Here is a 12,860-nt window from a genome sequence, read left to right on the forward strand (position 1 = left end):
GCACGGGCGCTTGCCGGTGCGCGCCTCCCACCATTGCGGGCGAGTCCAAGAACGACTCAACGAGGTGTGGCGGCGGCCGGCACCCCTTTCCCCTATCCAGGCATGGACGCTTGCCGATGCATGCTGCCCACCAACGCGAGCGAGTCCGAGAATGGCTCCGCACGGTGTGGCAGCGGCCGGCACCCTCCCCTATCCGTCCAGGCATGGACGCTTGCTGGTGTGCGCCTCCCACCATTGCGATCAAGTCCGTGAACGGCTCCGCATGCTGTAGCGGTGGCCAACCCGCTCTATCCAAGCATGGACGTTTGCCGGTGTGCGCCTCCCACCGTTGCGGGCGAGTCCGGGAACGGCTCCGTGCGTTGTGGCGACAGTCGGCACCCTTCCCTCTCTGTCCAGGCGTGGACGCTTGCCGGTGCGCGCCTCCCACTGTCACAGGTGAGTCCGTGAATGGCTCCATGTTGTGTGGCGACTGCCGGCCCTCCCTCCATCCAGGAATGGACGCTTGCCGATGTGCGCCTCCCAACGTTGCGGGCGAGTCTGGGAACGGCTCCGTACGGTGTGGCGGCGGCTGGCACCCCCCTTACGGTGCAGCTACCGCCGGCACAAGGCTCGGGTGAAAACCTTGCCAAGCTACTACTTGGTCGATGATGATTATGTTTTGTCGTCATTCACCTCCATGGAGGCATCGTCGAAGAGCTCATCTGCCTTATTGTGGTAGTCTTTGCATTTCGCTAGTATATTTGTGGTTTCTACCACTCTTCGTCTAGGTGCTGGGGCGTCTTCTCATTGTTGTTGTTTTTCCTCCTCAACGTTGTAAAACATAAAACGAGCCAATTTGGGGCTATATCAATATACATTCAGGTGGGGAGTAATCCCCCCGTTACATTAAAAAAGTGGATCTAGGTTGGGGCTTTGCTCATGAAGATGCGTGGCTAGGCCAATGGTGGAAGTGAGATAGTGGAGAAGGATCGATATGTGATTTTTCTAAATTTTACAGTAATGATGTAAAAAAATATATCATTGCATAAATACATTGCACCATGGGAACAAGTTGCAAAGAGATAAAGGTTTACAAAGATGAAGGTCAAGATACTTGCATCGTGGTGAATATAGAGTAGGTACTCAATAAATGTGCATTATTCTAACTCAACACTAGAATGTTCGCTCATATATTGAGTGTAAGAAAAGGAGAGTATATCCTGCTTTTGAATCTATGGGATAAAACAATGAAAGTAAAATAAAATTTGATGGTCGTTTGTTTATGGGGAATCACATGAAAAACACAAAGATAAATTTTTGGTTGAGCTAGCAGCCTTTAACAGAAAGGTGGATCTACAAGCTGAGTTGCTTGATGTAATGGATCCCGGAGAATTATATTAGTGCAAACATTCATGCAAAACAACAATCGATCTGCTGTATGGGGATAACAATACCAAATATTTCCATAGGCTCGACAATGTGAGATAAAGGAAAATGACCATCTTTGCTCTTCACGAGGAAAAGAAGATCATCGAAGGGAATGACTGTCTTATTGCCGGAGCACGCCTCCCACCATCGCGATCAAGTCCATGCACGGCTCCACGCGGTGTGGCGGTGGCCAACCCGCTCCGTCCAAGCGTGGACGCTTGCCGGTGTGCACCTCCCACCGTTGCGGGCTAGTCCGAGAACGGCTCCGTGCGTTGTGCGACGGTCGGCACCCTCCCCTCTCTGTCTAGGCGTGGACGCTTGCCGGTGCGTGCGTCCCACTATCACGGGTGAGTCCGTGAACGGCTCCATGTGGTGTGGTGTGGCGGCGGCTTGCCCTCCCTCCATCCAGGCATGGACGCTTGCCGGTGTGCGCCTCCCACCGTTGCGGGCGAGTCCGGCAACGGCTATGTACAGTGTGGCGACGGCTGGCACCCCCCCTCACGGTGCAGCTACCGCCAGCACAAAGCTCGGGAGAAAACCTTGCCATGCTACTACTTGGCCGATGATGATTATGTTCTGTCGTCATTCACCTCCCTGGAGGCATCGTCGAAGAGCTCATCTGCCTTATTGTGGTATTTGATGGTCGTTTGTTTATGGGGAATCACATGAAAAGCACAAAGATAAATTTTTGGTTGAGCTAGCAGCCTTTAACAGAAAGGTGGATCTACAAGCTGAGTTGCTTGATGTAATGGATCCCGGAGAATTATATTAGTGCAAACATTCATGCAAAACAACAATCGATCTGCTGTACGGGGATAACAATACCAAATATTTCCATAGGCTCGACAATGTGAGATAAAGGAAAATGACCATCTTTGCTCTTCAGGAGGAAAAGAAGATCATAGAAGGGAATGACTGTCTTATTGCCGGAGCATGCCTCCCACCATCGTGATCAAGTCCATGCACGGCTCCACGTGGTGTGGCGGTGGCCAACCCGCTCCGTCCAAGCGTGGACGCTTGCCGGTGTGCACCTCCCGCCGTTGCGGGATAGTCCGAGAACGGCTCCGTGCGTTGTGCGACGGTCGGCACCCTCCCCTCTTTGTCTAGGCGTGGACGCTTGCCGGTGTGTGCGTCCAACTATCACGGGTGAGTCCGTGAACGGCTCCTTGTGGTGTGGTGTGGCGGCGGCTTGCCCTCCCTCCATCCAGGCGTGGGCGCTTGCCGGTGTGCGCCTCCCACCGTTGCGGGCGAGTCCGGCAACGGCTATGTACAGTGTGGCGGCGGCTGGCACCCCCCCCTCATGGTGCAGCTACCGCCAGCACAAAGCTCGGGAGAAAACCTTGCCATGCTACTACTTGGCCGATGATGATTATGTTCTGTCGTCATTCACCTCCCTGGAGGCATCGTCGAAGAGCTCATCTGCCTTATTGTGGTAGTCTTTGCATTTTACTAGTATATTTGTGGTTTCTGCCACTCTTCGCCTTGGTGCTGGAGCATCCTCTTGTTGTTGTTGTTTTTCCTCCTCAACGTTGTAAAACATAAAACGAGCCGATTTGGGGCTATATCAATATACATTCAGGTGGGGAGTAATCCCCCCGTGACATTAAAAAATAGTGGATCTAGGTTGGGGCTTTGCCCATGAAGATGCGTGGCTAGGCCAATGGTGGAAGTGAGATAGTGGAGAAGGATCGATATGTGATTTTTATAAATTTTACAGTAATGATGTAAACAAATCTATCATTGCCTAAATACATTGCACCATGGGAACAAGTTGCAAAGACATAGTTTACAAAGATGAAGGTCAAGATACTTATTGCATCGTGGTGAATATAGAGTAGGTACTCAACAAATGTGCATTATTCTAACTCAACACTAGAATGTTCGCTCATATATTGAGTGTAAGAAAAGGAGAGTATATCCTGCTTTTGAATCTATGGGATAAAACAATGAAAGTAAAATTAAATTTGATGGTCGTTTGTTTATGGGGAATCACATGAAAAGCACAAAGATAAATTTTTGGTTGAGCTAGCAGCCTTTATCAGAAATGTGGAGCTACAAGCTGAGTTGCTTGATGTAATGGATGCCGAAGAATTATATTGGTGCATACATTCATGCAAAACAACAATCGATCTGCTGTACGGCGATAACAATACCAAATATTTCCATAGGCTCGACAATGGGAGATAAAGGAAAATGACCATCTTTGCTCTTCACGAGGAAAAGAAGATCATCGAAGGGAATGACTGTCTTATTGCCAGAGCACGCCTCCCACCATCGTGATCAAGTCCATGAACGGCTCCGCGCGGTGTGGCAGCGGCCAACCTGCTCCGTCCAAGCGTGGACGCTTGCCGGTGTGCGCCTCCCACCGTTGCGGGCGAGTCTGAGAACGGCTCCGTGCGTTGTGGCGACGGTCGGCACCCTCACCTCTCTGTCCAGGCGTGGACGCTTGCCGGTGCACGCCTCCCACTGTCACGGGTGAGTTCATGAACGGCTCCATGTTGTGTGGAGGCGGCTGGCCCTCACTCCATCCAGGCGTGGACGCTTGCCGGTGTGCGCCTCCCACCATTGCGGGCGAGTCTGGCAACAGCTATGTACGGTGTGGCGACGGCTGGCACCCCCCTCACGGTGAAGCTACCGCTGACACAAGGCTCGGGAGAAAACCTTGCCAAGCTACTACTTGGCCGATGATGATTATGTTTTGTCGTCATTCACCTCCCTGGAGGCATTGTCGAAGAGCTCATCTGCCTTATTGTGGTAGTCTTTGCATTTCGCTAGTATATATGTGGTTTCTGCCACTCTTCGCCTTGGTGCTGGAGCGTCTTCTCATTGTTGTTGTTTTTCCTCCTCAACGTTGTAAAACATAAAACGAGCCGATTTGGGGCTATATCAATATACATTCAGGTGGGGAGTAACCCCCCCGTGACATTAAAAAAAGTGGATCTAGGTTGGGCTTTGCCCATGAAGATGCGTGGCTAGGCCAATGGTGGAAGTGAGATAGTGGAGAAGGATCAATATGTGATTTTTATAAATTTTACAGTAATGATGTAAACAAATCTATCATTGCCTAAATACATTGCACCATGGGAACAAGTTGCAAAGAGATAGTTTACAAAGATGAAGGTCAAGATACTTATTGCATCGTGGTGAATATAGAGTAGGTACTCAACAAATGTGCATTATTCTAACTCAACACTAGAATGTTGGCTCATATATTGAGTGTAAGAAAAGGAGAGTATAGCCTGGTTTTGAATCTATGGGATAAAACAATGAAAGTAAAATTAAATTTCACTACACCACAACACTAATATAGCGTCACACGTGTGTCGTTATAAATATACTAATACCGTTGAACCGTCGGTCGGTATAGTTTGCCCACAAATCAAGTGTCGGTAAATGTACCTTTTACGTTGAACTATCGGTCGGTATAGATATTTAGTTGTACAATTAGACAATCGGTCAGGATAGATCGATAAAAAGGACGAACTATTAGTCGGTATACAGGGCCTGTCCGTCCGCGGGAACTGAAAACAAACAAAAGGTCCATCGCGGGAAATTGAAAATGAAAAAAGGCCCTTAACTAACGGTAAGACTTGGGCCCAAATATTGCAAACCCTAACATTTGCATTCAGTCTCCCTCAGCTCTTATCACGCCACCACCTCTCTCTACGCCCGCCCGCCCAACTCCACTACCACCGTCGCTGCACAAGACCGCCGCCGCTGCCCCACGCACTCAGACACCACCCACTACCGCCTCGCCTCCCACTTCGCTGGCTCCCCTCGGCCCCTCTTCTGTCCTCGTTGGCTCAGGGGCGTAGCCCCGACAATGGCATCCCCGCACGTGGCCCAGATCCGACTAAGGGTGCCCTGGGGACAGCTGCTCGGCCTCGTTCTAGGCCTAGGGTGGCCGAAGGACAGCTGTTCAGCTTCAATCCGGGCCTAGAGCGACCGGAGGAGAGCTACGTGCTCGGCCTTGATCCGGACCTAGGACGGCGAGGGCCGGCCAAAGGCAGCGTGAGGTCCGGCCTGCTGGATGGGGGCATCGAGCCCGTCATGCTCCACGCGCTCTATCAATGATTTGGCCTGCGACAACGGCATCGGTGTCATCCAGCGGCGGCCGGCTCGAGTACGGCTCCAGCAGCTGGGATCTGTGGCGTGATGTGTCCTTGAGATCATGCCCCTGTAAGCTCGTGTTCAGGTTGGAACCACCCTCCCCCTTCTGAATGACATGAACATCATGCTTCCCCTTTATTTTTGTGTGCTCTCCTTCAAAGGTTTACGAAAGTGGAATACATGATAATCAACAACCATGAATTGTTTATTGTGTGGTAACCAAAAAGTTTTGTTTTCAGTATGAACATAGCTTTAAGAAATTGCGCCTTGAAATTTATTATGATGATAGCTTAAATATTTTGGTTGCGAGTTAGGATTGTTGGGTTGCTGGCTACCTGCTTTTTGTATTTTTTTTCTTTTTATATGGCACTTTTGAGACAAGAATCAGAATTAGAAGTGGCTACTTCACACAAAGGCGACTGCTTGCCAAACATTTGCTTCTTCAATTACTTGACACCAACAAGCTACAAACAGTAACCACTTCTGCATTTGATCATATAGACCAATAGAGTACTTGAAAGGTACTGAAAGCACCGTTGTTATCTGTATCTAACAGATACTGAAGGTACTTGAAGAAATACTGAAATCTCACCTATTGATTGAATGCAGGTAGCTGAAATGCTGAAACAGGACAACCGGAAAGTGTAGAAAAAACACCATTACTAGGCCATTCAAGCTAAGGATTGATGTGAGTTTTTACACCATTTCTTCTTGAAACTATGGTGTGTGGTATGTGGAGATTTGGATCTAGAGTTGGGTTCTATTCTCACTGCATTTCTGAAATATGCTTCGTTGAATTGTTTTTAGCATTCTTTGTTCAGCATGTACAGTTGTGGCACTAAACACTTATCCATGGTGCAGTGATAGTACAGTTAATACTCAGTGTTTGGGACCTTCTCCCTTCGAGGCAATAGTTGTAGGAGCTTTCACTACTCTCTGACTGATGATCGACAACTACATTTGCTATTCTTTTGGATTATGTACTCTTGTGAATTAATAGAACACATTATAAAAGCAACGAATGCATTAGTATAAATATCTGCATCCATTGTGTTGCAATTTTTTGAAGACCGGTGGCATGTGAATCAGAGTAAGGTAGCAGGCTAGCAGAAGAAAGATGGCCTCTCTTTTCATGATAATTTCAACAGATTTCTGTAATACTATCATAACCTAACATTTGAAATTTCTTCAGAAAAATAGTATACTCTGAAAACTTTATACCCAGACATTTTTTTTATCTATGAAGAGATTTAGTAATTTAGCAATTCCTCAATTGTATTTTTCATATGTAATTGCCACTGGTTGCTACATCCATTTTATTGCTCAGCGTGCGTGTCGACGAAATATGGTCGGCAGTCTACCTAGGGGTATGCCCAAGGTAGTAGATTGTCGGCAAACAGATGCGCAAGCCACAAACAAGACGGTGACGCAAGACAGACACGTGGTTTTATCCAGGTTCGGCCGCCAAAAAGGCGTAATATCTACGTCCTGCATCTGATTGTATTGCTGTATGTCAATGAGAGATGTTTTTCAGAGGGGTCCCCTGCCCGCCTTATATAGTCCGGGGGCAGGGTTACAGATCTGGAAACTAATCCTAGTCAGTTACAATTGCCATAGGTGACCAGATAAGGATTCCTATTCTAACCGACCAAGATCTTGCTTGATCGCCAAATCTATCTTGACTCCTTGCGCAGGACTCCGAACAGGTTGGCCGGGCCGCGCGTCGTCTTTTGGTGGACCGGACCCACTGATCCGGGCCGGCCCAATCTTAGCCGTAAGGGTATATGGGTTAATACCCCCACAGCTAGTCCCCGAGCACCATGTATTATGCTGCGACACGCCATTTTAACCTTCTCCGAATAGTAAAGCTTGAGTCCTTGACATTTCTGACCACCGTTATCGCCGGAGAAGTAGGTTGTTTGAAGAATGCATGGTGCTCTTAAGAAAAAAAGAAAAAGATTTCCATCCTGTGAAGTGTGCCCACTTGTATTTCTGAAAAGAAATGTAAGTGAATCTTGAAGCGTAGCATCCTTGATCATCAGAGGCGTAGGGGTCGAAAAACAAACACATTCACCGCAAGGTGAAGTGTGCCCACTTAGTCCCCGAGCCTGGTAGTAGGTGACGTAGTCATGTGGTGCCAGGGTCTAAAAAGAATTCCTAGTTAAGTTGAGAACCCAATCGTCGGACAGGCGATACGAGATGCACCGGCAGGTGCATCGTACCGATGTAGTCCCCGGGCTTGCTGGAAGGCGAAGAATAAGCCTTGTAGCAAGGTCTAAATAAATGTCTCTCAACTGTATGTGAGTACAAATCACATGTAGCCGAGGAGAACGATCTCCGAACAGTGGTCGGGACAGTTCCCGAGCACATTAGTGGTCGGAGCAGTCCCCGAGCATGGTAGTGGTCGTAGCAGTCCCCTAGCATGGTAGTGGTCTGGGCAGTCCCCGAGCACGGCAGTGCTCTGGGTAGTCCCCAAGCACGGCAGTGGTCTGGACCATCCTTGAGCACAAGAGATGCAGCGAAAAAACGAACGCCGCTTGTACTATTATTTGGTGTATTTATTTATCTTCTTATTCTGTCAAGTCCAATCATACACTTCTGGTTAAAAAAGCAGACAGGTATAGCACATCATACTGTCTTCCTGCCGTGTCTAGCAAATAGTCGCTTGGCACATGTAAAGAGGTGCATCAGTGTGGGCCCTCTCACACTAGCAACAAAGAGGCGCGTACACTGGTAACGAGGGGGCGCGTTTATTGGCGTAGATCTCGAGGTTGTGAAAACAACCATCTACGGTGCGTGCGCACGTCTCCCAAGAATCTCAGGCGGACGAAACGACGGAACTCCCGGTTATTTATAATATAGAACTGGTAAGTTATTTTTTACCGATCCCCATTATCATTCGCCGCCGTAGCTGTCTTCTTCCTCTTGCCAAACCCTATTCCTCCAAAATCATCACCAATCACCCCTCCACCGTATCCACCCCTTTAGCAAGGACACATTAATGGCGAAGAGGGACGCCTAGAAGAAAAACGGAGTCATGGCGAAGGAGTGGTGGAAGTCATGGAGCAATGAGCAGACCATCGAGGACCTCGTCACCATGGGAGTGCTCCATAACAAGGCGCTCGCGGGATGGCGCGCGCCGGAAGGAGAAAGCTACCCCGATCCACAACTAGGTGAGATTGTGGTTTTCGAGGATTTCTTCAAGCGGGGTTTTGGGGTTCCAGTGCACCCTTTCCTTCAGGGGCTCTGTTTGTATTACGAGATTGGGATTTGCAATCTGCATCCCAACTCGATTCTTCTCGTCTCCACCTTCATCCATCTTTGCGAAGCATATGGTGGCTTCCAGCCCCATTTCGACCTCTTTTGCCATCTGTTCTGTCCGCGGAAGAAAGGGAGCGACGGCTCGAAGATAGCCGGAGGCGTATACCTCAATCTGCGTGACGGGATGAAGGCCCAGTACTTGCACTGCCCTTGGAACACATCGCTGGATGAATGGTACAAGAAATGGTTCTACATCCGTGAAGAGCCGAACACGATCACCCTGTGCGATGTGGGGTTCATTCCGGAGAAGAAGAACAGCTGGTCGGAGAAGCCCGAGCACTTGGAACAAATCGCAGAACTGCTCGGGATGATCCCATGGGGGAAACTGGATGGTCCAAGCGTGGTTGGGAACTTCATCAGCCGAAGGATCCAGCCCTGCCAGAGGAGGGTACATCCGGGCTACGAATACCAGGGTAGCGCAGATCCAACGAGAACTAGGAAAGAGGCTCTCGACAAGATAGAAATCAAAGCCAGGATTGGAGAGCTATTTGACTTAGCTGATCCGAATTATGTCAGGTTAGGCGACATCGAGCACGCCTTCAAGCTGGCCCGACCTCCCCCAAAGGTAAATTATGCTGCCTTGTACCTATAGAGTTATGTTGTAACGAAAATTGACTGTGTTGTCGTCTTTATGTTTCCCAGAGTAATGGCCGTGACAGGGCAGCAGTGTTCGTGTCTCCACCCCCTGGTGTGGATTGGCCGCAAGTTGCCGGCCCAACCGCCCAAACCAGTGCCAGGGCCAAAGACGTCGACTGGGCCGTACTCGGGGTTGGGGAGGAGGCAACAGCCAGGGCTGCTGGCAAGCGGCCGGCGGCCAGCAAACGTCGTCAGGCAATCTTCCCCTTGTCAGATGATGAAACAGAGGATGCAGACATCTTCCGACTCATTCCTCGAAAGAGGAGGAGACAACTAGAGTCGACAGAGCAGGGTGGCTCCTCCGTGCCAGCAGGGATCGCATCACCGACCACTGCAACGCAGAGGACAAGCGGCAAAGGGGTCAAGCACCAAACCTCGGCGCCGGTACTGGTCGTGGAAAAAGACCTGGTGGCACCCGCCGAGCACATGGAGCAGGCACGGTCGAAGAGACGCTCCTTCGCCACCTCATTCTGTGCTTCCAAGCTGTAAGTATTTGCAACCTTGATGTAAGCTTACAATTTGTATTGGATATTGTTGTCTTTTGAACCCATCTCTGATATATTAGGTCGGCGTCCACCGAAAATCCCGACTAGCTAGACGGGTGCGGCATGGCTTCGCCAGCAACGGCAGAGAGAACTGCCCAGCAGCCGGCTATGGAGGAAACTGTAGAAGAAAATCCACTGGAAGCTCAGCAGACAAGCGGCCAGACGACAGTCCCCGAGCAGCTGGTCGAGAAGAGAGCCGAGCCAGGTACAAGTGCTCCGAGCACTGACCCTGCTGAGGGGGATACTTCGGCGCCAAGGGGAGCAGACCAAGCCGAGGAGCAGCAGCCGGAGGTGGCACAGAGCACGCTTGCCGATGCTACGGCTCGTGGGAAAGCCATAGTGGTCGCAGAGACTGTAAACGCCAGACCAGCGCCGCTTCCTGAACAAGAGGTCGAAGAGGATGAAGTAGAAGAGGTCCTTGGCCATCCGCAAGACTTGTCCATTAGCTCTAGGGTGTGCCACCGAGACGTATTTTACTACTATGCTCCTTTCATCGCAGAAGTCCCAAAAAGCGTTCCCGGTGAACTGAGTACCCAGATCAGTGATGATGCTGTTGGGTATGCCAAAACGGTGGATGACCTGGTCGAGGAACGTGACAGCCTTTTTTGAGGATGCCTGTACCAGAGGCATGTATTCTATCCACTTAGAAAATTTGTCGATCAGCACAAAGACGCATGTAAATTTCCCAAGAGCTGGTTTGAAGGGCCCGATCATATCCAGTCCCCAGCATGCAAAGGGCCAAGAGGCTGGTATTGTTTGGATCTCATGTGCTGGTACGTGGATTCTCTTGGTGAAGAACTGACAACCCTCACAGTGGCGGACGAGCTTCTCTGCGTCGGCTACTGCTGACGGCCAATCGAACCCTGCTCAGAAAGCCTTACCGACCAGCATTCTTGAGGCCACGTGGTTGCCGCAGGAGCCAGAGTGGATTTGGTCTAGGAGGTGTTCGCCATCCTCCTAGGTTATACACTTCATCAAGATTTCCTCCTTTGCGTTCTTGCGCCATAACTTGCCATCGACGAGCAGGTACTGCTTACTGCGACGCATCAGGCGCTCGTTTTCTGTCCGATCAGTGTAACCGCTGCCATCTGTTAGGTACTTGATGAAAGGTATTCTCCAGTCTGGCTCATGAGTGGTCGGAGGCGGCTTGGTGGTGCTCGACACCGGAACCGTAGCCACCAAATGCTGGTCTAGAGGCTTGTCGACCGTGGAATCTTCCTCTTCGATGGAAGGCGTGAGCAGGTCTTGGACGAATACGCCATGTGGGACTTTGGCTCGGGATGATCCTAACTTTGACAGCGCATCCGCTGCTTGATTCTTGTCCCGGACCACGTGTATGTACTCGATGCCATAGAACCTACCTTCCAGCTTTCTGATCGATTTGCAGTATGCATCCATCTTTTCGCTTGTCGTGTCCCAGTCCTTATTGAGTTGGTTGATGACTAGAGCAGAGTCTCCGTAGACATAGAGACGTTTAACACTGAGCTCAACCGCAATGCGCAAACCATGTAGGCATGCTTCGTACTCGGCGGCATTATTAGATGCTGGAAAATAAATCCTGAGGACGTACCGGAGCTGCTCCTTGGATGGTGACACGAAAAGGACTCCTGCCCCCGCACCATCAATGTTGAGAGAACCGTCAAAGTACATCGTCCAATACTCGTCGGACCCCAGAGAGGCAGGCGTGCTTAAGTCTGTCCACTCGACGATGAAATCAACGAGTGCCTGAGACTTGATTGTAGTACGGCTGGCAAATTCCAAGGAGAAGGGGCATAGCTCCATTGCCCATTTGACGATGCGCCCATTTGCATCCTTGTTGCTAATGATGTCTCGCAGAGGGTACTCAGTCATGACCACCACATGATATCCATCGAAGTAATGTTTCAACTTTCGGGATGTTATCAGTATGGCGTAGATCAACTTCTGAATCTGTGGGTACCTGGTCTTGGACTCATTGAGTACCTCACTGATGAAATAGATTGGTCGCTGTACCTTATAGACGTGGCCGGGCTCGTCGCGCTCGACCACCATGGCTGTGGAGACTACTCGATTGGTAGCCGCAATGTAAAGCAGGAGTGTTTCGTCTTCTCTTGGAGCAGTGAGGACCGGAGGTGATGTAAGGTATTGTTTTAGCTGTGTGAAGGCAGCGTCTGCTTCCTCTGACCACACAAAATTTTTCGGATGCTTTGAGCAGTTTAAAGAACGGTAATCCTTTTTCGCCTAATCTTGATATGAAACGGCTGAGGTTGGCTATGCATCCGGTAAGCTTCTAAACATCCTTTACCTTTTTGGGTGGCTTCATGTCCAAGACAGCTTTGACTTTCTCCGGGTTAGGGCGTATGCCGTCATGACTGACGACGTTGCCAAGTAGTATGCCAGAGGGAACACCGAAGATGCACTTTTTTGGGTTTAATTTCCACTGGAATGTGTTAAGGGCTGCAAAGGTGCGTTCCAGGTTGTCAACAAGGGTATGTGCTTCCTTGGTTTTGACAACTATATCATCAACATAAGCTTTGACGAGGTCGTCTTTTATCTCTTCTTTGAGGCAGGCCTGTATAGCGCGTTGGTAGGTAGCCCCGGTGTTCTTGAGCCCGAACGACATGGTCGTGTAGCAGTAGGCGCCGAAAGGCGTAATAAAAGATGTCTTGATCTGGTCGTCCTTTTTGAGAGCGATCTGGTGATAACCAGAGTAGCAATCGAGAAAGGAAAGCAGCTCGCAACTGGTGGTTGAATCTACGACATCGTCTATGCGAGGTAAACCGAAGGGGTCCTTAGGGCAGTGTTTGTTGAGATCAGTGTAATCAACGCACATTCTCCATTCATTATTCTTTTTGCGTACAA

Source organism: Miscanthus floridulus, chromosome 8, assembly GCF_019320115.1.
Source record: "Miscanthus floridulus cultivar M001 chromosome 8, ASM1932011v1, whole genome shotgun sequence".
In the NCBI taxonomy this organism is placed as follows: Eukaryota; Viridiplantae; Streptophyta; class Magnoliopsida; order Poales; family Poaceae; genus Miscanthus; species Miscanthus floridulus.